At 38.4% G+C, this 24,904-nt stretch overlaps 1 pseudogene; it reads right to left on the reverse strand.

Moving 5' to 3' along the window:
• LOC6539275 overlaps positions 1-18,113 on the reverse strand; it is a 92,796-nt pseudogene extending 74,683 nt beyond the window's left edge.
• Between the last annotated feature and the right edge of the window lie 6,791 nt (positions 18,114-24,904).

A 24,904-nucleotide genomic window follows, 5' to 3' on the forward strand; every position in this document is an offset into this window, starting at 1 on the left:
GGCAGTTACAACGGCCAGCCGGCCAACTTACATTGCAACTAGAGGTCGCACATTTGCCCACCATTCAGTATCCCAGCGAGGATTAACGTCGTTTACAACCCGATACCGGAGTTTAATAGTGCAGCATGGGAAATGTGCAGTGAATGCAACATTGAAGCGAGTTACGACTCCTGCATCTATAGGAAAATACTGATCGAGGTGCGGTGAATGCCAGTTACGACACCCTGCATTTATAGCAAAATATAGATTTGGATATAGAATGTGAAAATGGAAGAAAAACAAGTAATAAAGCTGTAGTCGAGTTCTCGACTATCTGATAACCGTTACTCAGCTAGTGGAAGTGCAAAGTTTTTCAGTTAGTGGGGGCGTTGCAAAACGATTTTTGGCAATCGAGAGCAAGTTACAAGACTAATAATTAAATGAAAATATATCAAAACATTTTTCAAAAGTGTGGGTGGCAGTATTGGGAGGTTTGTTTGGCGTTAGAATGGGTGTATCAAACTTGCGCTGCGTCTATGTCACCGGAGTCAGCATGCTGAATCTCTCTTTTATAGTTCCCAAAATCTCGACGTTTATACGGACGGACGGATATGGCCAGATCGACTCGGCTGTATATTCTTATCAATAATATACATATATACTTTATATGGTCGGAAACGCTTCCTATTGCAGGTTTCATGAACATATGCGCTTTCTTCTACCTTCTTCGTTTCAACGAATTTTTTATACCCTTTAACTCTACGATTAACGGGTATAAAAAAAAGCAATACTGGATTTGTTGAAAAGTATGCTACAGGTAGAAGAAAGCGCAATTGTTCATGACATTTCAACATTTAACAACCACCGCGATTGGGAGTTGGCAAGCGAGTAAATTTTTCCCAAAGTTTCTACGCAATTAGACGCCATAAAGCGTCAATTAATGTTGCTCCAATTGCAAAACGACACGTTGAAATTGGAATGTGCTCAAAATCGAAACAATGCTGCCCCATTAGATCGAAATGTGCTGTCAAACAAAAACAATACAATGCACTATGGGGAATTTGACCTGTTTTTTTGGCATAAATGTATTTTTTAAAGTGTTTCAAATTTTGAAATTTTTTTTTTAACATATTAAGAATTGATCAAAGATTTATAATCTGTAACGCAAATGTTAAATTAACAGTCCACTGTTAAAATTAACAGCTGTAAAGTCAGCTGTTGCAAACACAAAGCACATGCCATCGGAGAGCTTCTTTTTTTAGTGCTTACTAAAATTAATATTTCTTGAACCACAAGGCCTAAACCCGTCAAATTTGAAATGTATACTCATTCTTGAGGTGTGTACTATGTGTTTCTACTAATATGTTGCTTAGTTCGTGCGCGTAAACTTAACAATTTGTATATTTATCAAGTGATGTTCTCGTCCAACTTTCAAAATAAAATTTCAACTTTGAATAGAGTTTTAAAAAATTGTTCAAATTTGTTTAGTAAGTGTGTTAGTCCATGCTGTAGAGTGATTAATTCCCTATTTAGAACACATAGGTTTCATTTGCGAATTTTTGCGACTTTTCGCGAAAATTAAATTATTAGGTAGCAACCTCTCAATTTTCAATGCGGCCCTCCTAGTAGCGTGGCGCACGCATTGTTGGGCATATCGACGACAGTCTTCTTGAAATTAATCAAGGTAACTTATGGCATGTTTCATAACACATTTTTGCATAAATGAAAAATAAAAATAAATGAAATAAAAAGCTTTATAATACCCGGCCTGGACGGAAGGCAAGGACCGTTGAACATCATATGAAAACTACTACTGAAACGGCTCTGGCCTTATGACGAACAAAAATAAAAAATAAAATTTTCTTATTTTTCAACGTTAAAATAGATACTGAAGAATATTCTGGGTAGAAAAAAAAAATCGTAAAGATAGGGGGGCGGGGGGCTGATGTGGGCGGTTGTTCGAAGGCGGCGATACGCCCACTTTGCCAAATTGTTTGTAAAGGTGTGTATAAGAATAGACAAAAAAATTATCATCGTATCTTAAATATTTTACGAGATATTAATTTATGCCAAAAAAACAGGTCGAATTCCCCATAGTGCAATGGTGCCACACAAGATCAAGATATCGCTGGCAGAGATGCCAGATCGGAGGAATAAATAAAATAACCTAACGTTTGCTTATTTAGCAACGACCAGGAAATGCTTCCGATATTCGACTGTGCTTCTAACAACAACCTTAATGTCAGCAAATGGATCGCACAGCTCAACGCAGTCACAAAGATGTTAAAGCTAAGTGACGATGCAATTCCCATGCTGGTGATGTCCAAGTAAAAGAACCATGCTCAAATTTGTTTGCACTCTTCCAAACGTTTGCTGGCTGTGCCGGTTCAGGAACTTATATTTCATCTTGGAGAAGCTTTCCACAGTAAGGAGAGCTAAATAATATCTCGACGCAAGTTTCAAGAGTGGAAATGGAAACTGTCAGAAGATTTTCCAACATATTTTAAAGAAAAAACGGTGCTGGCTACACAGATTCGGATGGACGATGAAGAGCCGATTAACAACATCATTGAAGGGATTCCCGACTCCCTTCTGCGACAACAGGCACAGCTGTTGCAGGCATTTACTAAGGTCTCGCTGCGCAAACCGCTATTTTCTTCTTCTGGGACGTGCCAAATTTTCGATCGAGAATGGGCCTGGTTCGGCGCCTACAAAAAGGTGATTTGATTGCAACGCTATTGGGCATTTCGCCGCTGACTGCCGAAAGCCCAAGCGGGAGCACGAAGTATGCTACAAATGTGGCAGTAAGGTTCGTTTGGTGTACAACTGCACTGAGAGGAAGTTCGTATCCAACAATGAATATGTAAGACCATTTAAGATTTAGTTTAGAACCTAATCAATACTTATTTTTAGAACGCAAAATCGATTTTGGGAGTCCAATTAGTTTCATAAAGATGCCATACGTTGAATCCATATTGAAAAAAACAAAACATATTAAAATTAATGAAAAGATTCCTACAAATTACGTTGGCTTAAACGGTAGCCCTCTAGATATAATTGGAAAAATATCTTCTTTTGTCACTATCAATATAGAAACACTAAATTTTGAGTTATTAATTGTGACAAACAGATCGATGGCATATGGAACAGTTTTGGAACGAGAAATCGTGTAAATTGTGTTGCAAATGATGAAAATTATGTTAAATATATTAGATATTCAGAACAATATTTTTCAAATGATAGATATTAAAAAAAAGATTGTTTAAATTATAGATATTATTAAATTGCTGAAATGATAATAGATCGAAAAATGATTGTTCAAATGATAGGAAAGCGGGCTCAAATAATGGACATTTTTTGCGGCACTGCTCAAATGCGTTAGCATATTTAAATATGACAGAGTACTGAATAATTATCACAAATTTATTATTTAAATAAGTCAAAATGGAACAAACTCCCAACCGAGTTTTCTTCAAGTCAAAACATAACGAACGTTGTGGAAATGACGGCAACTTTGAGTTAGAAATATTAAAAAAGTCAGGAAAACTAAGAATGCACGTTCAAACAAAAACATTCTAAAAAAAATCTACCCTACCCCCCCAATAGACGACCTCATTGATAAACTTTCTGAAAAAGTCCTTTTTACCATACTGTATCTCAGAAACGGGTTCTTTCAATCAAATACACCGCGTGCACTACACCAATGGGACGGTACGAATAGCTCAGAATGCCGTTCGGCTTACGCGAAACGCTCCTCCCAAACAATTGTGGAGTTTTTCACATCACTTGGAGTCGACTTTTTGACGGTCAGAATACGCCTCAAAGAAATAGGAGTAATGAAGACAACTCTAGAAGTGTTTGGCACGGGTCTTCATCGAGCAACGTTGAAATAATAAAATAAGCACTCCCCTGCACAATAATGAACACAATAAGGAAATGTCATATACTGTTAAAGATGCGCTGTCAGTAGCTTCCAGCAGAGTATTTACTTTTGTGTGTGTGACTGCGAACGCTACGAATTAATTCCAACACCTTGTAGTTCCTAAGATTCAGGCGTTCATACGCACAGACAGACGGACGCACATGGCAAGATCGACTTGGCTATTGATCTTGATTGGTTTGTATGTGTTATCTGCATTATCCTCACATATATTGTGTGCTTAACATTGCATATGCGTAAAAACACCAAACTTTTCACGCCCACACATCAAAAATTGTTTTGAGTTTTGTATTTGTTATGCTAGCTTCTACTCCGAAAGTGCAGTTTTACAAGACGGACGTTCAATAAGTTTTCCGGTGATATAAGAATGAAGCAGTTTACAGAACCTAACACCTCTCAGGAGAATCCGGAGTCGACGGACACATTCCGCGAGTAAACCGGAATACTGCTTCCGACAAACACAACCGAAACAGTGAGAGAAAGCAAATAGAGCAAGACAACTGTTTATTCGTCTTTCAACCGCCAAAGTCAACAGGATCTACCACCTTGTATATATAAGAAGATCACCGCCGTCAGTGGGGGAAGAAACGATAAAACCTGAGAATGGACTGAGCAGTTCTACCGTTTCAGAGGGGACATGCAGTGAGCAAGCCGGATTACCGCTTCTCCCACACAAATGGCAAAGGCCAATACCCAGGAAAACTAAAAAACGGGAACGTCTGGCACAGACACACTCAACGTACTCCAAAATACATGTAACAGAGGCGACCGTATAGGCGTCAGGCCAAATCCCGCGTGCGTGGCGGGATGTTGAAATAATTAAGTAACACTCCCGCAAAAACGATTTTCAGGCACAAACTTCGACATGTTTGTTACTGCACAACAATTGCTATGAACACAATAAGAGTATTTACTTTTGTGTGTGTGACTATGAATAGTTGGCTATCGTCATCTTTCGTAAAACGCTACGAATTAATTCCAACACCTAATATGTATGTACCGAGTGAAATGGAAAGTTATGTTTTGTCCAATTATCAGGATCAATCAGCACACATTGGAATAGACAAAATGGTAGAAGTGATTTTAAAGATCTTCTGGTTTCCTAAAGTTAGAGAAAAATGCCAGATACATATTACCAATTGGTTAAAATGTATAGCTTATTCTGAAAACTTTGGAAAAGAAGACGGATTCCTTCACAACATTCCCAAAGTAAATATTCAATTTGATGTAGTACACATAGACCATTATGGTCCTATTGATAAAAGCAGGTCAAACAAAAGCATATTAGAAATTATCGGCACGTTCACAAAGTTCGTACGACTGTATCATGCAAAAACAACAAAATCTAAGGCTAACAGTAGGCAGAGTTTTAAATAGTTTAAAAGAAAGAGATAAATAAAAGAGTGAAGACATAAATGTTTAGAATATTAGAGAAAAAGCTAGTAAAAACATTAATAAATTGCAAGAATACAACAAGTTTTGAACTTTAAAATTATAAAAAAAGATCCTTATAAATACGAAAAAGAAGATTTGGTGATGATCCAGAATTTTGATTCACACATAGGCGTATCTAAAAAATGTGTCTAAACATGTGTTTAGACATGATAAGTAGACAAACTATAAATATGTTCTATTTATGGGCTGCAATAAACATGTCACGGGACAGCATAAGTGGCAACTACAGATAAGTACGATTGCAGTGGTCTATTGCCGAAGTGTCAAGAGATATGACCACGCGGAGGTGATTAGCGCGATCATAGGCCTCAAATAGATTTAATAATAAATCTCAGCTTACAAGCGCTGCGTTATATAATTAGATGATAAGAACCTATGTAAGAATGAATAAAAGGCGATAGCCTCGCAGTAGCGAGTCAATTAGATTCAAACACCCGAATTGAACTCATTAAGTGTACGCATTAGTTTATAGTGTGAACATTTTGGTCCTTCGAGAAATTCTGTTGTTTTCCCCCACCAGTGGTAAGAAACACAGAATAAGACCACGCCTTAAAGTACTAGGACGATAAGGTGAAACATTGTGTTCTTGCTTTTCCTTGGCTGATCAATCAGCTCTGAGTCGTGGCACAGCTAGGTCAACTGGGCGACCAATCAAAAAATCCTCCACAGATCACGCCAAAGAATACAATCAGAAAGCACAAAAAGTCAGAGTGATTGTTTTCCAGATGTTGTCGGAAAGATCTGTGAAATTGATGCAAGACCAAGGAGAGCTGCAGAAAAAATACTGCAAGCCATCAAGGAAAAGGCATCTATACCAGCAATAGAAGCATTGATAGTCCGATGTACTACTAAAACAATGCGCTGGTAAAATTGGGAGTTGGCGATCATCAATATTTTAATGATAAAATATTTATTAAAACTATTGATGCTGTCAAAGAGCTACAAGGAATCGCAAATAAAGGTAGAAACACTTGAAAAGATAAATATACCAAGTGGATCAAAATTATCTGATACCGCATCAGCTTTGAGCTCCAGTGCAGTTGATAATTTGGTTCAACTGGTGGACAGAAGAGCGGACAGGGTGAGGCAACAGATAAGCCTAATCTACGAAACCCTAGATAGTTCAAGTGAGATTGAACTAGTCAAGCAGCTGGCAAAGATGAAAAGTCATTGGTCCAACGTGACGGACACACTGAAACTGCTTAAAAACAAGTATGACAGAACTGCCTTTGATCAAGATGAGGCAGACATCCTGCAATCTGAAGTTCCGCACTAGAGATGGTACTTCAGAGGAAGTTGGAACAGTTCAAAAGTTCCAACTACGACGTGCCAGAACTCCCAAAAGTGGACCTTCCAACGTTCATTTCCAAGGATGCCAACATTTAACGAGCTGTTTTCTGACTAATAGACAGCAGGAAGGATCTCAGCAACACAGGAAGCTGGGATATTTAAGAGCCTGCTTAAAAGGAGAAGCTCAAATGGTGGAGCCATTTGATAACGGGATCAGCGGCTAGCTATGCAGCAGCGTAGGAGCTTATCTGCAAATGCTATGAGAATAGCAGAAAAATATTCTCCCAACACTTCAACAAATTAATGGAATTGGAGTGCTTGCTGCCCCATCATGAGAAAAATTTAGGGAAGTTTTTGGATACTGCGACCGAGAGCATATTCATCATAAAGCAAAAAGGAAAATAGAAGCTCTGCTGACGTAATTTTAGCTGAAATTCTGCTGCGGAAATTTTCGCCAGAAGCCTTGCAGCTGTATGAACAGCATGTAAAAAAGGCAAGAGCTATACAGTCCTTACAAGATGTACTAGAGTTTATTGAGCAACAATACAACTCAGTAAATGCCATTACCAAAAAACCCTCAGCTTGCTACAAGAAAAGTGCAAGTTAGATCGTGTGCCTTTTGCTCTAAGGATGGCCACGATAAAGTGTCTCAAATTCACAGCACAATCAATCGAAAAAGAAAAAAATTCGTTCAAAAGAACAGCATGTGCTTTAGATGCTTTGGAAAGCATAATGCTATCGACTGCAGAAAGGAAATTACATGCAATCGATGCTCCAAAAGACACAACAGCCTTCTTCATGAAGACACAAATCGCAGTATCAACAGCAATAGCCTTAAGCAAGGCATGAGAAACAAAGCTGGAGGTTACAACGAGTTGAGGGCGCTTATTGACGGTGGATCCCAGAAGACGCTGATTTCAGAGGAAGCAGCACAAATATTAAGGATTCCCAGAGTAAGGAAGTACTATAGAGGTCGAAGGTATCTCCCAGACTACTCAATTATCAAAAAATAGTGTCCACCTGACGATCAAACCAAATATTCCAAGCAGCTTCAAACATCAACGGAAGCATTGGTTTTACCATTCCCAGCAAAAAGTTTGATATTGATATCAACAAAGAGTGGAAGGGCTACAGGCTAGCAGTTCCACGATTCAACGAGCCAAGCAGAATTGACATGGTGATAGGTGTGGATCTATTTCCCCTGATTATGATGGAGAACATAAAAACCGTAAATGGAATCTTGCCTGGAAGCTTGACTACGAAGCTACGAGTAGTTTTTGACGCATCCGCAAAGACGACAAATGCTTACTTAAGCCTAAATGACGTTATTATAGCTGGTCCTAAGATTCAAAAGGATATATTCGATATTGTAATTAAATGGCGCAAGTGGCAATATATTATGGTAGCTGACATTGAAAAAATGTATCGACAAATAAAGGTTGCTGAGAAAGACCAAGAATACCAATATATCCTATGGAGAGATGTATGTAGTGTGAACAAAATGAATCCCTAAGTTTAAAGGACCATATAGAATAATACAAGTTTTGCGTAACGTTAGATATGTCGTGCAGAACGTAAAGGGTTTCAACAGTCTAGGCTTTCATACAAACGAGTTTGGGCAGTAGGAAATATGCGCCCATGGATAAACAAAAGTCAAATATTAATATAAAGAGATCAGGAGCTCTCCGGTCAGGAAGGCCGATTGTAGCAAGCAGCCACACTAACTAATATAACAAACAGTCACACTACCTTACTTATTTTACATACATTGCTAGAAGCTCACTTAGTTTTAGGCACAATGTACGCATCCCGCTTACTTTCGCTTTAAGATCGTGCTTACTGATCTTACCCGTTCGCGCGGTCAGCAACCGACACATCAATACACGTAAGTAATAGGCTAAGTTTTGGTTGGTTCATAATTTTTAAATGGTAAGGATTCACAACCGCTAATGGCTACGTTTATGGGTCGTTACAGGGGGTCTCTCCATCAAGTTGTAAATCTGCTTGCAGTGTAATGAGTTAATTCTAATTTCTGAAAGCACATTCACTTCAGCACTAGTTATTTTATACATTCTGGCCATATATTTTCTAAACATGTTGTTGACTTTAGTATCTTTCATGAGTTACTAATGTTTTCCGCAGCATAATTAATGTTATAGCTCTTTCAAAATGTTTTCATTAATGAGTTTACCATCCTAGGTATTACTATTATTATTAATTTGTAGAATGCCCAGGTGCACGATCCGAAATAAAAGCCTGCTAAAGTTGTCAGGGAAATATTTTATACTTTTGCACATATGACTTTTACCCAATATTTAAAAATTTCTTTTGTCATTTAAGTTTTGCCTAATGTCAAGGCAAGGTAAATCGCTTCTTAGACACCTTATAACCAGGCGTAGAATCTGACGTACGATCAAGCATATGCTCTTATAAGGGCCTGTTTCGTCTACAATTGCTAAGCTGTAACCACTTTTTCAAATAATGCCTTTTTGTTCTCGGCGTGGTAGGAGATTGTAACCTCCAGTGGATTCATCGGTATCTGCAGACATATGGTTTTGTTTCTTCTTCTGAACACGGATTGAATTGTATATTTCAGAGCACAAGCAAAAGTTCTCAGAAAAATGCGTGTGTTGTTATCAAACTTAAAGATAAGTGATTTGGACGTGATCCTGCAACGACCGTAAAAACGGCAAAGATCAACGAATTGATGACGAAACTAGGAAATGTTGAAATTGATACGAAATTTTGTAACAAAACGCAAGCACAATTATGCAAGCTGAAATCAACGATTTAAAGGAGATGGTGGCAAACTTGGCAACGATGGTCCACGCGGCGTGCACGTAGCAACAAGGTCAAGGGCAAGGGACTGTGGACTTGCCAACGGCACACGTACGGGCAACAGGAGAAACGCTGGATGAATCGAGACACACACACACCAAACGAGACGCAAAGCGGAAGTGTCCGCTCAACACCACAGCTAGAAGCTCAAGGTCAAGGTTTGGCAAGCAGCAAATAAATGATAGGAATTCTGCCAGAATTTGATCCCATTAAGGGATCTATTACATCGGATCAATTCATTGCATAGGTAAAGCAACTATAAACCGTATATACGTGGACAAGATACGCTGTGATGTTTGCAGTGCAACTTAAGATGCGTGGAGTTGCAAAAACTTGGCTGGATGCACAGGTATGCAGGTATATAGATCATGGGATAATTCAAATCGGCATTCGCACTCGATTTTCCAAGTGTGGTGAATACCGCTATGACGCAAGCGACGCAATAGCGAGGGACTAATGGAATACTTGTATGCGATGTTATCTATCGGACGGCGTGCAAGTATTGATAAGACTTCGATAAATTCATAAATTCATCTGAGATCTGCACAAGGTATGCAGCAAAACGACACAACGATTAATGCAAGGCAAAACGACGATGCTGATAGCAAGAAAAAAGCAATTAAATGTTATAAATGCAATAATTTGGCGCACTTTACGCAAAATACCCAGAGCCACAACGAAAAGAACAGTGTTTCAAATGTTTTAGGATTGGGCGTAATGAAAAGGATTGCAAGGCAACATCGTCAACGGTTTCTCAAGTGCATGAGACAAAACATAAGAAATAACCGCCAATAGTTCTGATTGGAGGTCAAAAGTTTTAAACGTTCATCGACACGGGCAGCGATAACACACTCATTAAAGAAGCAGCAGTGCCAGTTAGAGCAATACGCCAGCCAAGGGTCAAACGTCTGCAAGACTTTGGAGGATCTGTGGTCGAATCGAACTATTTACACAAATTCAGGTGGTACCAAAAGAAGTCCTACCATACCATATCCTGGTGCTATGAAGAATGTTTTGCGAATATGTGTCATACTTCACGACGATAAATATGACCTCTGGTTACTACCAGGTCCGGTTGACGAGAGATGCAAGAATTTAACAGCATTTATGACACCAGATGCACTGTATGAATATAAAGACATGCCCTTTGGTCTGGTGAACGCACATATGGTCTTCCAATAAGTCATTACGGAAATCATACGAGAACTGAAACACCAACGGAGTATTATCAATTAAACGGACGATGTTATAATTGCATCTAAGACGGTGGGAGGATTACAGATTATATAAAGGGAATTTCTGGATGCTGTAAAGTTAGAGGGCTTAACCCCGTGCCAATCCAAAGGCGCTTTTATGAAAAGGAAGAAGATTTTTTTGGGTTACGTAATCACGGACAACAGGATTCAGCCAGGCAACGAGAAGACTGAGTGCATATTAAAGGCCATGTAATGAAACCAAAGTTCGTAAAACGCCCAACGGCAAAATCCTCCGCTGGAGGATTACAAAAGCAAACTACGACGATTTAGGACCGGACAATACGGCACCAATCCAACTTATTCAAAGGAACTTTTGGTTCCCACGCAAGAGGAGATATATGAACTCGTACATATCTTCGTGCCCAGAGTGGCGTATATACAAAGTAAAAGGAGGCAAGCCTGAAGGGTCACATGTATTCGACACGGTACCATTCCGTGCAATAAATATGGATCCCATAGGCCCGTTCCCAAAGAGCAAAAGTGGAAATCTTCACATTCTGGTTATTGTATTCATCAATAACACGTTTTTGGCAGCAACACGAACAACGAAGACAACGCCAAATTAAAGCACTTCAGCAGCTGTTTGCAGTAATTGGTCACCTGAATCACATAATCTCAGATCGCGGAACAGCATTTACGTAAAAGGAATTTGAGAATTTTATAAAGGAGCATGGTATTCAGCACATCAAAACAGCAGAGCTAACGGGCAAGCTGAAAGAACGAATAAAACGTTATTAAATGGTTTAAGGACCAGCACAGAAAGACTAAAGAATGGGACCAGAAGATTTAGTCTTCAACTTTAACACCAAGAGACGTGACAACCGTCTATTACAGGCACTATCAGATGATTCCATTTCCAAATCGGATATTGAAATGAAAAGACAGCAAGCAGCAGCAAATATTACAATCGAGTAGAAGAAATGGAAAATTAGGTTCGACTTAAAGCACGCACAACGGAATACGAAGTAAACAATTTAGTCGTCATTTGCTTCGTACCAACGGCTACAGGAGAGTCACACATTGGATGCTCCGTATAAGGGACCGTATGTAGTAACATAGGTCCTGAAAAACGATCCCTACATTGTGGAAGATCTGCCAGACCACACTGTTACTCAACGGCGCTAATGTAACGTAATGTCAATAGACAATTCGGAGTCCAATGTGTTCCTTAATTTCAAACCTGGATATCGACGAACCGACGACAGAATGTCGAGCAGTAGGAGAGGTAGTTGCATTCGAGATGACAGTGAAGGCGGACGTATGTGTGCTGCTAGATAAACGAGGGATATATTTTGTATTGAACTTGGACAAAGATTATATTAATGAATAATAAAAAAGAGAGCCATATGTTAATACAACCTGACACTAGTATCTACTATCTTTAGGAGACTAACGTAATACGCTGATCCTAGTTCTTATAATGGTAATAAACTAGATTCCATAAGCTTATAACTATGTTCCCACTTAATCCTTTCCATTAATAACACTAACCGCATGATCACTGCGCTTAAATAAGGTTCACAATAAATAAGCAAAAACTTACCAGGTCACGCCTCGAGTGGCTCTTGCTACCCAACTCCCCACTAAACTTCTTTAATGCAATGAAACACTAAATACAATAGGAGTAATTACTCCCTACACTAATCAAATAGTTAAATACACATTTTATTGCCTTTCAGGAAACCCATCTATTCTATGAAACATCTATCCTGATTCCCATCAATTTTAAAATATATTGCAGCTTCTGCTCAAATGAATTCGGAGGCTCAGCCATTCTAGTTCACAAATCATTCTGCTACACAAAACATCAACTCAATTCTGACTTTGAAGCGATTGTAATTTTAACCAATTCCAAAACTAACGTTAACATAATATCTACTTGTACATATCACCTAACTACAAATTTTGCCTGAGAAACCTGCAAAAATGACTTACCCCCACTTGTCCTAGGTGACTTTAAGAGTATTACTTACTATCGGCATCGCTAAGTTTAAAGATGGCTTTCCTAAACGACAAATCCCACCCCACTTCTTAACTCACAAAAAATATAGACCCCTACCTCTGTTAAAATAGCCCCCAAAAAACAAAAAAAAGTGATTGACGACCTCAATGGTAGCGACCACTTTCCCATTTTTATTTTAATGTTCCATTGCACACTTCCTTCTGCATGTTACATACTTTTCAACGAATCTAGTATACCCTTTTACTCTACGATTAACGGGTATAATAAAGAAGCTAAATACGGCTGTTATAAAATTCACCTCTCAAATACATCCAAAATCATACCGATCGAGAATGTGGGCAAACATTAAACGGCTTACCAAACCCCTCACCCGAACAACAACCGCATGCTCTGAAGTAGATGACACCTTCGTCGTCCTATAATCACAATTGACGACAGAACGACAAGTTCCACCTTTGCAAATACAAATAGTCAATGCAAAACACAGGAAATCATTACCCTCCGCCTTAACCAACCTAACAAATAGAAACAAACGTTTCCTACATTGAACTGCTATCTGCTCTTAATTCTCTTAAAGGTTCCACAACAGGTATGGAAAGCATTTCCTACTCCTGCTCCATTATACAGAACGTCCCCACAACCTTTAAGCTTAGAATACTAAATCAGTTTAATAATTTTCAATTCAAATCCTACATTAAAGTCACACAAACGGCTTATACATAGAATCAAATATATATGTAGATATGTCCTTGAACCCACTCGAAAGTCCTAGATAATATATTTTCATACGATTGTGAGACCAAAAAAACTCTTTTACATCAACCAGTGTTTAAAAGGGGACATTTGCTCAGATCTATTATACGTAGACCACGTACCTTTCAATAACATTTTGGGAATTTTTCAAAGCCTCTTTGAAATAGGTATCCATTACCTTATCCACCGACTCCCAAAATTGAAATGAAGTTGAAATTCTAGTTTTATGACAAACAGAAAACAGCATCTTGCAAGATTACCCCATATCAGACATTTTATTCGTAATCGCCTACAATTCTCCAAATGCCATTATATATGTCCCAAAACAAAAACTAGAAAGTTGAGATTAAGCACACAGACTCCAGAGACATAGACGCAGCGCAAGTTTGTTGATTCATGTTGCCACGCCCACTCCAACGCCCACAAACCGCCCAAAACTGCCACGCCCACACTTTTGAAAAAGTTTTAATATTCCGCTATAGTCGATTCCCCGAATATCTTATACCCGTTACTCAGCTAGAGGAAGTTCGAAGGATAGTCTTTGACACTGACAGTTTTTGGCGGTTTGTGGGCGTTGGAGTGGGCGTGGCAAAAAGTTTAATGGCAAACCGATAGAAATTTACAAGACTGATACAAAAATGATAAAATATCAAAACACCCTAATTCATACGGACATGGCCATATTGACTCGGCTATTGATTCTGATCAAGAATATATAAATTACCTTATTCCTCCAATATGGATGTCTTTTGCGGCCCCAAACGCTGGGAATGTCTTCTTTCTGAGTCCTCGGTGTGTCCGGCTTAACTTAACTTTTATACCTTATATGGTAGGAAACGTTTCTTTCTGCCTGTTACATACTTTTCAAAGAATCTAGTATATCTATATTTTAAAACATGTGCGCGTGACAGTTTTGGGCGATGCGTCTCTAGAATCTGTATGGTTACCGTTCAGACGGGAAAATGGACGTACACGTCCAGTTTGACTTGACTAATGATCCTGAATTGTGATGTATATTTTTTTGTAAACATATTTCCTAATAATAGAGTGTTAAGACCAAGCATTAAGATTCTAGTAATGCATGGCAAAAAGCGACGGAGTACGACCCGACTTTGAGATGATTTTGAGCAGTTATGTTGTGGAACTGCCTATTTAGTAGTGGATATAAATCGGCGTTGATCGCATATGCAGAAAAACGTTTTGCCACGCCCACAAACAGTCCAAATCTGCAACGCCCACTCTTTTAAAAAAATATATATTACTCGTAGAGAACTTTTGAACTAGATTTGTTGAAAAGTATGTAACAGGCAGAAGAAAGCGTTTCCGACCATATAAAGTATATATTTTCTTGATCAAGATCAATAGCCGAGTCGATCTGGCCATGTCTGTATGAACGTCGAGATTTGAGGAACTGCAAAAGCTAGAATGTTGAGATTAAGCTTACAGACTCCAGAGACAAGTTTGTCAAGCATTAAAGGTGCGTCACAGGATAGCCAGAAGCTTGGAATTCTTAGGCATCGCATTGAAATTGGTAGCGGGACTCCCTGATAAAGCTTATTTAAAAATGTCAATACCATCGAAGAGGTCTCGCACCCAATTCACTGTTTTTGACTTCCGGCCACCAACTAGGACTTTGCAGAGTGCGCACTGATGAAAATATTGTAGCCTTTGAGGCCAGTGTTTTAGAAGACTCGAACTCATCGATTCGTCACCGTGCACAGGAGTTACATTCATCGACATTGTGGAATCATCCGCGAATTTTTGTTTCCAAAATTGCGTAAAAATGGTATAGGAGACATTTGGATTCAACAAGACAGGCCTCTAAGATCGTGCGATATTACACCATTGGATTATTTTTTGTGAAGGTCGTTGGTCTAAGCCCACCATCATTCCGGCCCTAGAGGCCAACATTGAAAGAGCTATTGCCAACATACGACTTCAGATGCTTGAAAAATGTCGAGAGTATTGAAATTGTCGATTATTAGACTTCCGGGATTTCTGAAAGACACCCGTTGAGGCCATTTGCCCGAAGTTGCATATATTCCATTAATTATGGCCATCCAATTATCTCTGAAATAAAAAAAATCTGCTCTCTACCGCAACCTGTTAATTTTTATTTCAATTTAAAAACATAAACCTCCAATAAAAAAAAGAACCTTTAGAATGTTAATTACAGAAATACAGAACCTACATTCACACTTTCCAAATCTGAACAATTTATAATTACAGTCTTAATATTTTATATTAATTAAATATTTTTTAGTTTTAACACAGCATTTTCACTTACCTGTGTCGAAGTTAGGAGATTCACTTTCGTCTAATATTTCAATTATATGATCCATGTTTCGAATAAATTGTTGATATGTTTGCGATCGAGTGACTTCTTCCTTTACACACTTTGTGTTTGAAAGAGGTGTTATTCTTTCGACCCTACGCATTTTAGGCTTTGAAACTACATAACAAAATTTTAATTAATTCGTTTTTTTATACATTATTTAAGAATTATTACTTACATATTTGTTCCGGTGGTATGTCACCAATTGATACGGCAAGTTTTCTTTTCGCAGAGAATCGTTTTTCATCGGCTTTTATAGTAGAAAATGTATCAATAGGGATTTTGACTGTATTATTTGTACTGGAAGCCCACTCATTGATACACATTCTTCGGCATTCAAAGGCAGAATATTCAATTTTTCATGCTGCTGACACGTTTCTTGTAGTAACCCCATACTTCTAGCCAATTCTGGTGACTTTTGTACAAACTTTTTAATACTCTGTTGCATAAGGCGAGAATCCTCAATGCTAAGGCGGTTTATACATACCCGGACCTGGGACTTGCCACTTGATGAAGTAGATGTCGATGTAGTTGTTGATGCAATTTGGTTTGTTTGGTACGTTGAATTTTTATTAACCATATGTAAGTTGGTACTTTCTAAGAACTGTTGGGGGTTTGAAATGCTGACGTCATGAGCGTGGGGTTTTTTTTTTTTTAAATATTCAATCGAAGAGTTGTGTGTTTGAGTGAAACCAGTTTCAATAAAAGGTGGACTTTCTACATATAACACGTTTGGAATATTTACAGAATTTAAATTAAAACTTGAGGGGTCTAAGACATGGGAATAAGTAGGATAAATATTTTGAATTTTACCAACATTTGTTGATACTTGATTAAAATCATGTTTTAAATTAAAATTGGTTTCTTGTTGATTAATAAAAAACGGTTCTTGTATTGATTGCATCGTACTTCTTTCTGGTGTATTAGACTTTTTTTTTTGAATATTTGGTGTAAGTATCTTAGTCGCATTTAAATCTGAGTTTTTAAATACGTCATCGATTTTTTTTTTTTCTGTTGGATTTTCCTTAAAATTTATTTGGGAAAATTCTTCTAAAATTTCATTTGAGGTCATACTAAAACAGAAAAATGCATTACATGTTAAACTTGTATAGAATTGTAGTATAATAAAATATTAACCCCACCTAGTTAGCTGATTGATACATTCTTCAGGGTCTTGCAATCGATCTTCACTTGAAATCGACAAATTTGTTGGTGATGTATAACATTCCGGCATTGAATAGGAATCAATTTCCATTTTCCTTGCCTCGAATCGAACATTAGCCGTATGTTGGATCGGAGAGCCTGTGGATTAAATTTATGTAATACACTAATGATTGCTTTTTTTAAAACATACTTATTTTGATGGAAGTGTTGAAGACCGCAGGTCTAAAATGATACATTCCCTGTAGAAGCTCGGGATAAGTACTACAGTTAGTAGCTGCGTCTTCAACTGGGCAATGTATTAACTCTCTAAAATACACATGATGATTTTAATAAAGGAAATTATACAACCAATTAAACAAACTAACATATTATCAGAGTTTGTCCTCTCAATGGCAGTTACCAACTGTCGAACTAGATTTTCATTTCGCATTGAAAGTAAATTGTTTGACTCCTTTGCTACCAAAGCGTGAAACAATAAAGATTTATTTAATGACGCTGCACTCTGCAGCGAATCCGCCACTGGTAGCTCGCTTAGCACTTGGATTTAAATTAGGAAAAAATGTATAAGTTTTAAACATGTGCATACATATTATGTTATTTTGCAGAAAAAATACTTACAATCCGAAGTGCTGGTTAAACCAGCTAATGTTGTTACAGGTACGGTTGGGTTGTCACGGTCCCCCATTTTAAATGACAGTATAATCCGCCAAAATTTATATTTTTTTCAACTTAGATTTTAAGAGCTGAAAAAAAAGATATATTATCCATAAACAATATTTATCATAAACATGGAAATCAATTATATCATAAACAATGTTTATAAGCCCATATGTATATGTAGAATAACGGTTTTATCAGACACCGTATATACGAGATATACCAGTACATTTTTTTAGCTAAAAACTTTAAAATCTATCTGATATTTCGTTTATTTCGATTTATAAGAAAAAAAAGTTGATAAAAACCAAATTTCAGTACCATTGCGATGTACTATTAACATATTATTAACAACAATAATTTACGAATTGACACAGCTCAGTATTATGGAATTACTCCGATGCTTCCATATAATTAAATATCAACTAATGCATTTACTTTTATTAGTACTTAAATTTTCATAGTTTTGCGAAACAGAGTTTGAAGAATATGGCCGACCTGAAAGATAGTGTGGCCACGCTGAATTTAAAAAAATGCTCTATTCAGACCAAAAGTTATTAATTCAAAAATAATTTAAGTTCTTTCCCAGACTATGTACTTTTACCCTAGCACACGACAGCTGGTATATGGCCAATGTTGTTTCCAAAGGAGCTTAAAAAGCTGTGCAAATATCGAAAGTCTAATAGCTTAAGCTAAACCTTCCGTCGCGTTTTTTAACAACATCAATAATCATTAATAGTGTAAACAAGGCTTATTTTTTACGACCATAGTAATTGCATATGGTAAAAATACAAAGATAAAAATGTGTATGATTTTTATCAATTTCTTGCCTATTACAGTATATTACAGTATACATATGTAATTATTGCGTTTCAAGAAGATTCGTAAAACTAGCACATTATTAATAAAAAATGTCTGTGGTAGCCCACCTAACATTATTGGTAAAGCGGTATCACAAAGTATCACAAAACTAATACTGCCTTAATTTTCTCCGGTTCGGTCCGGGATTACTCTTAAATGGCCTGGATTATGTCCAATGACCCAAGTAGAGGATTATGAATATGGCGGGGAGCATGATAAAATGCAAATCATAGTCAATCGTAGCCATACCGACGAGCTATCCAGTTGCAGCTAAGACAACTTAAAGAAGAGGTTTATGAATATGGCGAGAGGCATGATAAAATGCAAATCATAGTCAATCGTAGCCATACCGACGAGCTATCCAGTTGCAGCTAAGACAACTTAAATTTTTATATCTGTGTGGGAAATTAAGAAACAGTGAGTTCGAAAATTTAGTTTCGTGTAAAGTTATTTATTTCTGCATTTGTCCCTAGAATAACCGAGGTCCCAACATAAAAGTTCCCGGGAAAATCTTTAATGGAAGTCGGCAAAAAAATATATTACTTGGATCGCCAACATCGCCGCTTAGGAATTGAGCCATATTGGGAAAACTTACCCGTCCGCCAGGCATTCCGGAGTAGGATCTTCATCCACCATCATCTCTGAAGCGGTCCCGATGCCGCCGGTGAGTCCGTTCCAAGCCAACTATTTACTGAGTGCGGGGAGAGCCACGTTCATTGGAATTTTTTGACTCCTGGCATCCTAGGTTGGGTGGGGTGCAAATGGTCACAAAATCTGCGTCCACCAAAACTTAAAATTTTCGTCAATTATTTAAAATTAATGCACAGTTTACCATTTTTTTTTTTACTTATTAGAGATGGTAGTCCATTAGAGTTGTAAGACGTCGATAATTATCGATATTTATGTTGCGAGCTGTGTGGCAAGGGAAAAACTCCACCCTGGGAATAGCCTTTGCTCCTGGTTCCATATTTAGCGATCTGATGGTGGCATCCTTTTGACAGCAGCCAAGATATGCATCTCGATGCGCGCACTGGAATAAATCTGTGATAGTCCTGTATTCGTTTATATTAATTAGCTGGTCCTATCTGTAGTTCTTCGTTTCTCTTTTAATATTTTTGTTTTTTTTACTGTGGGTTTTTTTCTTCGTTTTTCTCATTGCCTGTCGGGAAACTTAAATGTGAGGCCGTGACCCGTGGCATTCCACGCGCGGCACGGTCTCCGCGAGATGTGAAAGTAAATGCAGACGAGAAGAAAATACTAACAGGAGCTTCAGGTCAGCCGATGTCTTTAACTGGCAGATTTCACCAAGGGCTAGTCCAGTTGATGAACGGTTAGTGAGCGACGGGAGGTTTGAGTTTTGGGAAAGATGCGCAGTATGAATACGGTTGAAAGTCCACCGGCGATGGTCTGTACCATCTTCCCATTTAAAATCTGGAAAGGAAAAATTTTAATTGGTGGTCCGTGAGGTAGGGACTAGAACATTTTATACAGTGTTCCGTTGTTTTTCATTTACCTTGTTTTTTTTTGTAGCTATTAGCTATTTATTTTCCCATTCAATTCAATTTATTTAGGCGTATTTATTTATTTATTCATACTTCTTAGTTATTCACATCTATTAATTTACTTAGGTATATTATTGTTGAAAGGTCCTCCAGTTGTCGACGAAGACAAAGTCTGGTCAACAGATATCGAGGGGGCGGCCGGGTTATCGCGTATGTCGCTTATAGAACGCCGGTAATTGGAGGCCAAGTTGCTCGGATTAGGGATAAAACGGCTCCTTGTCAGGATCACAGTTCGCCAAGGAATTGGGATCTTAAAACCACCTTCGAGGAAATGGTTCAGCCGCCGGTTTAGGACCAGGAGTGGTGGAGTTCCGTACCGGACGTCGCCGCGGAGTAGGCGGTAAACGCTGCGCTAGCGAAAGCGGCGAGCACATACCGCGCTTCGCAGGAGTCCGGAGTTTGTCAGTTGCTGAGGGAGGAGATCCGAAACGTTTTCCTCGACACTATGCGGTTGCTTAACGAAGTGATGAAGCCAACCGAGAAAGGCCATCAGCCGCGGGTTCCAGGTTGCACTGAGGTTGGCACGACTGTAGCGGCGGAGAGGCCATGCCAGCTACCAAAGACGGGTATTCGTTGTCGGGGACCATCGTAATTGCCGCCCAGGCAGCGGCATCAGCCACCAGTCCTAAACCCTCCGGAAGTTGAGAGCAGCGTGCCCGACAAATCGGAATACCAGGTGGTCTGTAGAAGCGACTACGTTGCGAGGTCGCGGTGGATCGAGGACCGCAGAGCCGCGGAGACTCAGGAAGACCAGAGACGTATGCCAACACAGAGGCCAACGACGGAAGCCGTTACTTTCATGAGGACGGTATGAAGGTAACATTTGATGGCGAGGACGATCGGAATTCTGTGGAGGATTTTGTTTTCCGACTGGAGCTCCTGCAGCGTCAGCACCGATGTCCGTGGGATGAGGTTTTGCGCAACTTTCATCTTTCTTCTATCGGGAATAGCGAAGGATTGGGTCCGTATTCGCCAATCCAGAGTGGACACCTGGGTCCAGCTGCGCAGGACTCTGATGGAACGGTTATGTAGCAACCAGACGGAGCACGAGCGGATTCACGAGCTGGTTCAGCGCGAGCAACTGCGTGGGGAATGCGCGGATAATTAAATCCATTCGATGCAGCAACTGGCCTGAAAAAACCAATGCCTGAACGGCAATTGGTAAGGGTGGTTAAGAAAGGCTTGAGGGATGGAGATACGTATACCCGATGAAGTTGTTCATCGTAGATGAGCTTCGTAAGGAGTGCGTTAAGATGGAATGGAGTTTCGGTCGCCGAGGACGCGCTTTGTATGCGCAGCCAGGCAAGATGCGGGTGAATGAGGAGCAGGTCCAAAATGAAGACGACGAACCTGAAGTCCTCGAGGTGAAAGAGATCCGCACCAGACCCCGAGCCGCAACAACAGCAGGATGCTGGAACTGTGGGAGCCTGGAGCGTGGTTTCCGGGATTGCACGGCGGTGGAAAAGCGGATGTTCTGCTATCGCTGTGGACGACCCGATACGGTGTCACCGAAGTGCCCCGAGTGCGCAGAAAACGGCCGACTTGGCAATCCGAGAGCGGGAGTGAATTCTGCAAATTAAGCGTAGAAACAGTATTAAGTAGTCGTAAGTCTTAGCTAAGATTCTTACCAGCGGAGAAACGGATGCGAATAAATATTAATAAATAAATATTAAAACTTCAAAAGTCCTTTGTTTAATTCAGGTTGGATAAATATATGGTGTTTCTTGGTTGTATTCTTGGTCTTAACAATTAAATAATAGTGATTTTAAATAATAACTGTTGCAAAAAAAACTGAGTGCAAGAAGAACAACCAAAATTTGACGCAAAAGTTGTGCTTGTGTAAGTGAAATACAGAAACTGCATGCTTAAAGGAAAAAGGAAAACGGAATATAAAGGCATTTAACAGGGATAAGTATTCATTTTGGAAATTACGAATTAGAACTCTGATAGAGGAAAATGATTTATTAGACATTATTGACAAAGACGCAATAGAAAAGACCGATCAGTGGAAAAAGAGAAACAACAATGCTAAAAATATTATAATTGAGTACTTAAGCGATTCGTATCTTAACTTCGCCAATGCCGAGAATAATGCGAAGCGGATTTTTGAAAATGTTGATGCCAGTTGGCTTCGAAACTTTCTGTACGGAAGCAGTTGCTGGCATTGAAGTTAAAGGGCGACACTTGTATTGTGAGTCATTTCCATTTCTTTGATGACTTCATAGCAGAGCTTATTGCGTCTAAGGGTGCTAAGATAGAAGAAATGCCCAAGATATCACATTTACTTTTGACCCTTCCTTCAAGTGATGACGGCGTTATAACGACTTTAGAAAGGTAACTTAACATAAGCGTTCGTAAAAACTCGTCTTCTTGACCACGAGATCAAGTTAAAGAGCATCAGTAAGGATACTAGTGCCAAGGTGTTACAGGCAGTTCGCGGCCAAGATCAAACGGAAAACAAAATGAGAGTGAGCTTTAGGGGCTCTAAAGTGTCTTTTAAAAATAAGCTTAAGCCAAAACAAAAATGCGATCATTGTGGCAAGCCAGGGCATTTAAAGAAATAGTGTTATATTTTTACAAGAAGTCTGGGAAACCAAAACGGGGAAAACCAAAATAAGCAAGCTATTTGCTGAATACACCAACCTGAAAACACCTAGGGAGATTTCAATTGTAAAGCGAAATGAATGCATTTACGCAACTGCTAAAGGAGTAGTACAACTCAGCAGCTCTGGAAATCAAATTACACTGAAGGATGTGTTATTCAGCAAGGATATTACTCACAATTTCTTGTCTGTACGAAAGATGCGGGATGCAGGAATGATCATTGAATTTACTTCAGGAGGTGTTAAAGTCACCAAAAATGATCGTTTAGTATTTGAGAATAACGTTCCAAATATTAAATTTTACTTAAATCATATGGCGTTTATATCAAAAATATTGGGAAGTTTCTAAAAATAAAGCGAAAACAAATGTTTGATGATATTAATCTGTTAAGTAATTAGAGCAGAACAGTGAATTATGTAAAGCTTGTGTAAATGGCAAGCAATCCAAACTTAAATTTGAAAAATCTAAAATTAAAGACTATATTAAAAGACCATTATTTGTAGTACATTCGGATGTCTGTGGTCCAATTACATCATCAACAATTTACAATAAAAACTACTACTATGTGGTTTTCATTGATCAGTATACACATTACTGTGTAACTTACTTGTCCTACAAGTCAGATGTTTTTTACAGTTTTTAAAGATTTTGTTGCCAAAGCGAAGCTCACTTCAATGTAAAAGTTGTAAATCTTTACATAGATAATGGTAGGGAAGGCATCAGCTATCATTTAACTGTTCCTCACACTCCACAATTGAATGGTGTTTCTGAGCGTATAATTAGAACGATAACAGAGAAAGCTCGTGCAATGCTTACGGGACAGAGGTCTGCCTGAATACAGTCAAAGCAGCATTTGGCACTCTTACTTAAAGATCTGACTGACTGAGTGAGACATTGAGTAAAACGGAATTGACAAATGTGGTAAAGGCATGAGTACAAAATTTACTATATTCGAACGGCAAAGCAATCTACAAATGAGTAGTCGCGACCGAGTACTTGGAATAACCGAGACGGCTAACGGTGCGCCGCATTGGCGACGTCAAATTTATTGCGTATTTGTTTTTTCGTTTTTGTCTTGCTTTTTAATACAAGACATAGAAAAATAAAAAGACTTGGATTAATCAATTACTGAATGCAGAAACATAATATTGTTTATAGTATCAGAATTGTTAAATTAATGATTAGTAATTTAGTAATAGTAATTTATAGTATCAGAATTGTTAAATTAATTAAATTTCTAGCATCTGAAAATGCTCTATTATTAATGTGTTGTTCTATTTACACATACTATATTATGTATCTACATATATTATGTTGTACATACGTACGCAATTTACTAAGAACTTACGCTTTCGTTCGAGCCCTGCATTCTTATCATTGCCTATGCAAGCAATGAACGAAAAATTTTCAAAATTTTATCCGAGTACTCTAAGCATTTACTCTGCATTCATTCATTCTATCCATTCCGCTTTGGATTAAATTTCACTCATTTCGCATACAACGAAAAAAACGCTCATTTGAAACCGTTTCGGCACGCCGAATTGCGATTTAGGCTTGTGAGTACTCAAATAACCGAAAATTTTGAGTGCACTCGTGCAGACCTCTATTACGGGAGCAAAATTGAATAAAAGCTTTTGGGTGAGGCTGTTTTAACAGCAACTTATTTGATAAACAGATGCCCAAGTAGAGCATTGCAAAATATAAAGAAAACGCCGTATGAAATGGCGTACCGAAATTCGTACCGAATGGTCTCAAATTGTGGAATGTAGAAATGAGGAAATTTATGACAGCTAGAGATGTTGTGGTAAATGGGACTAATATGTTAAATACTAAATCTGTAGATGATAGTGTCAAGCAATCGCAAGACAATGGATCTGAACCAGAAACAGGTTGAAGACTCTTGTTTGCTAAATAAAATTGATGACGAAAACATTGATGAGTCTAAAAATGAGAAATCTGATAATTTTGAATCGGATATACAGTCTAGTGAAAACTCCACAAATCTTAAAAATGCCGATCCAGTTGATAATTCTGGTGACAAACTACAAAATTCACAAATAGAGAATAAAGAAATTAGAAGAAGGGAAAGAATAGAAGGTAGACCAAAATTATCTTATAGATTAATAGAAAAATGTTTAATGAACACGTACACAAGTTTCTATGATGTACCCAGCAATTTTGAAGAAATTAAGCATCGAAGTGACAGAGTCGTTTGGGAAAGGGCAATTCGTGATGAATTAGATTCTC

The sequence above is a fragment of the Drosophila yakuba genome, unplaced genomic scaffold (genome assembly GCF_016746365.2).
Source record: "Drosophila yakuba strain Tai18E2 unplaced genomic scaffold, Prin_Dyak_Tai18E2_2.1 Segkk50_quiver_pilon_scaf, whole genome shotgun sequence".
NCBI lineage: Eukaryota > Metazoa > Arthropoda > Insecta > Diptera > Drosophilidae > Drosophila > Drosophila yakuba.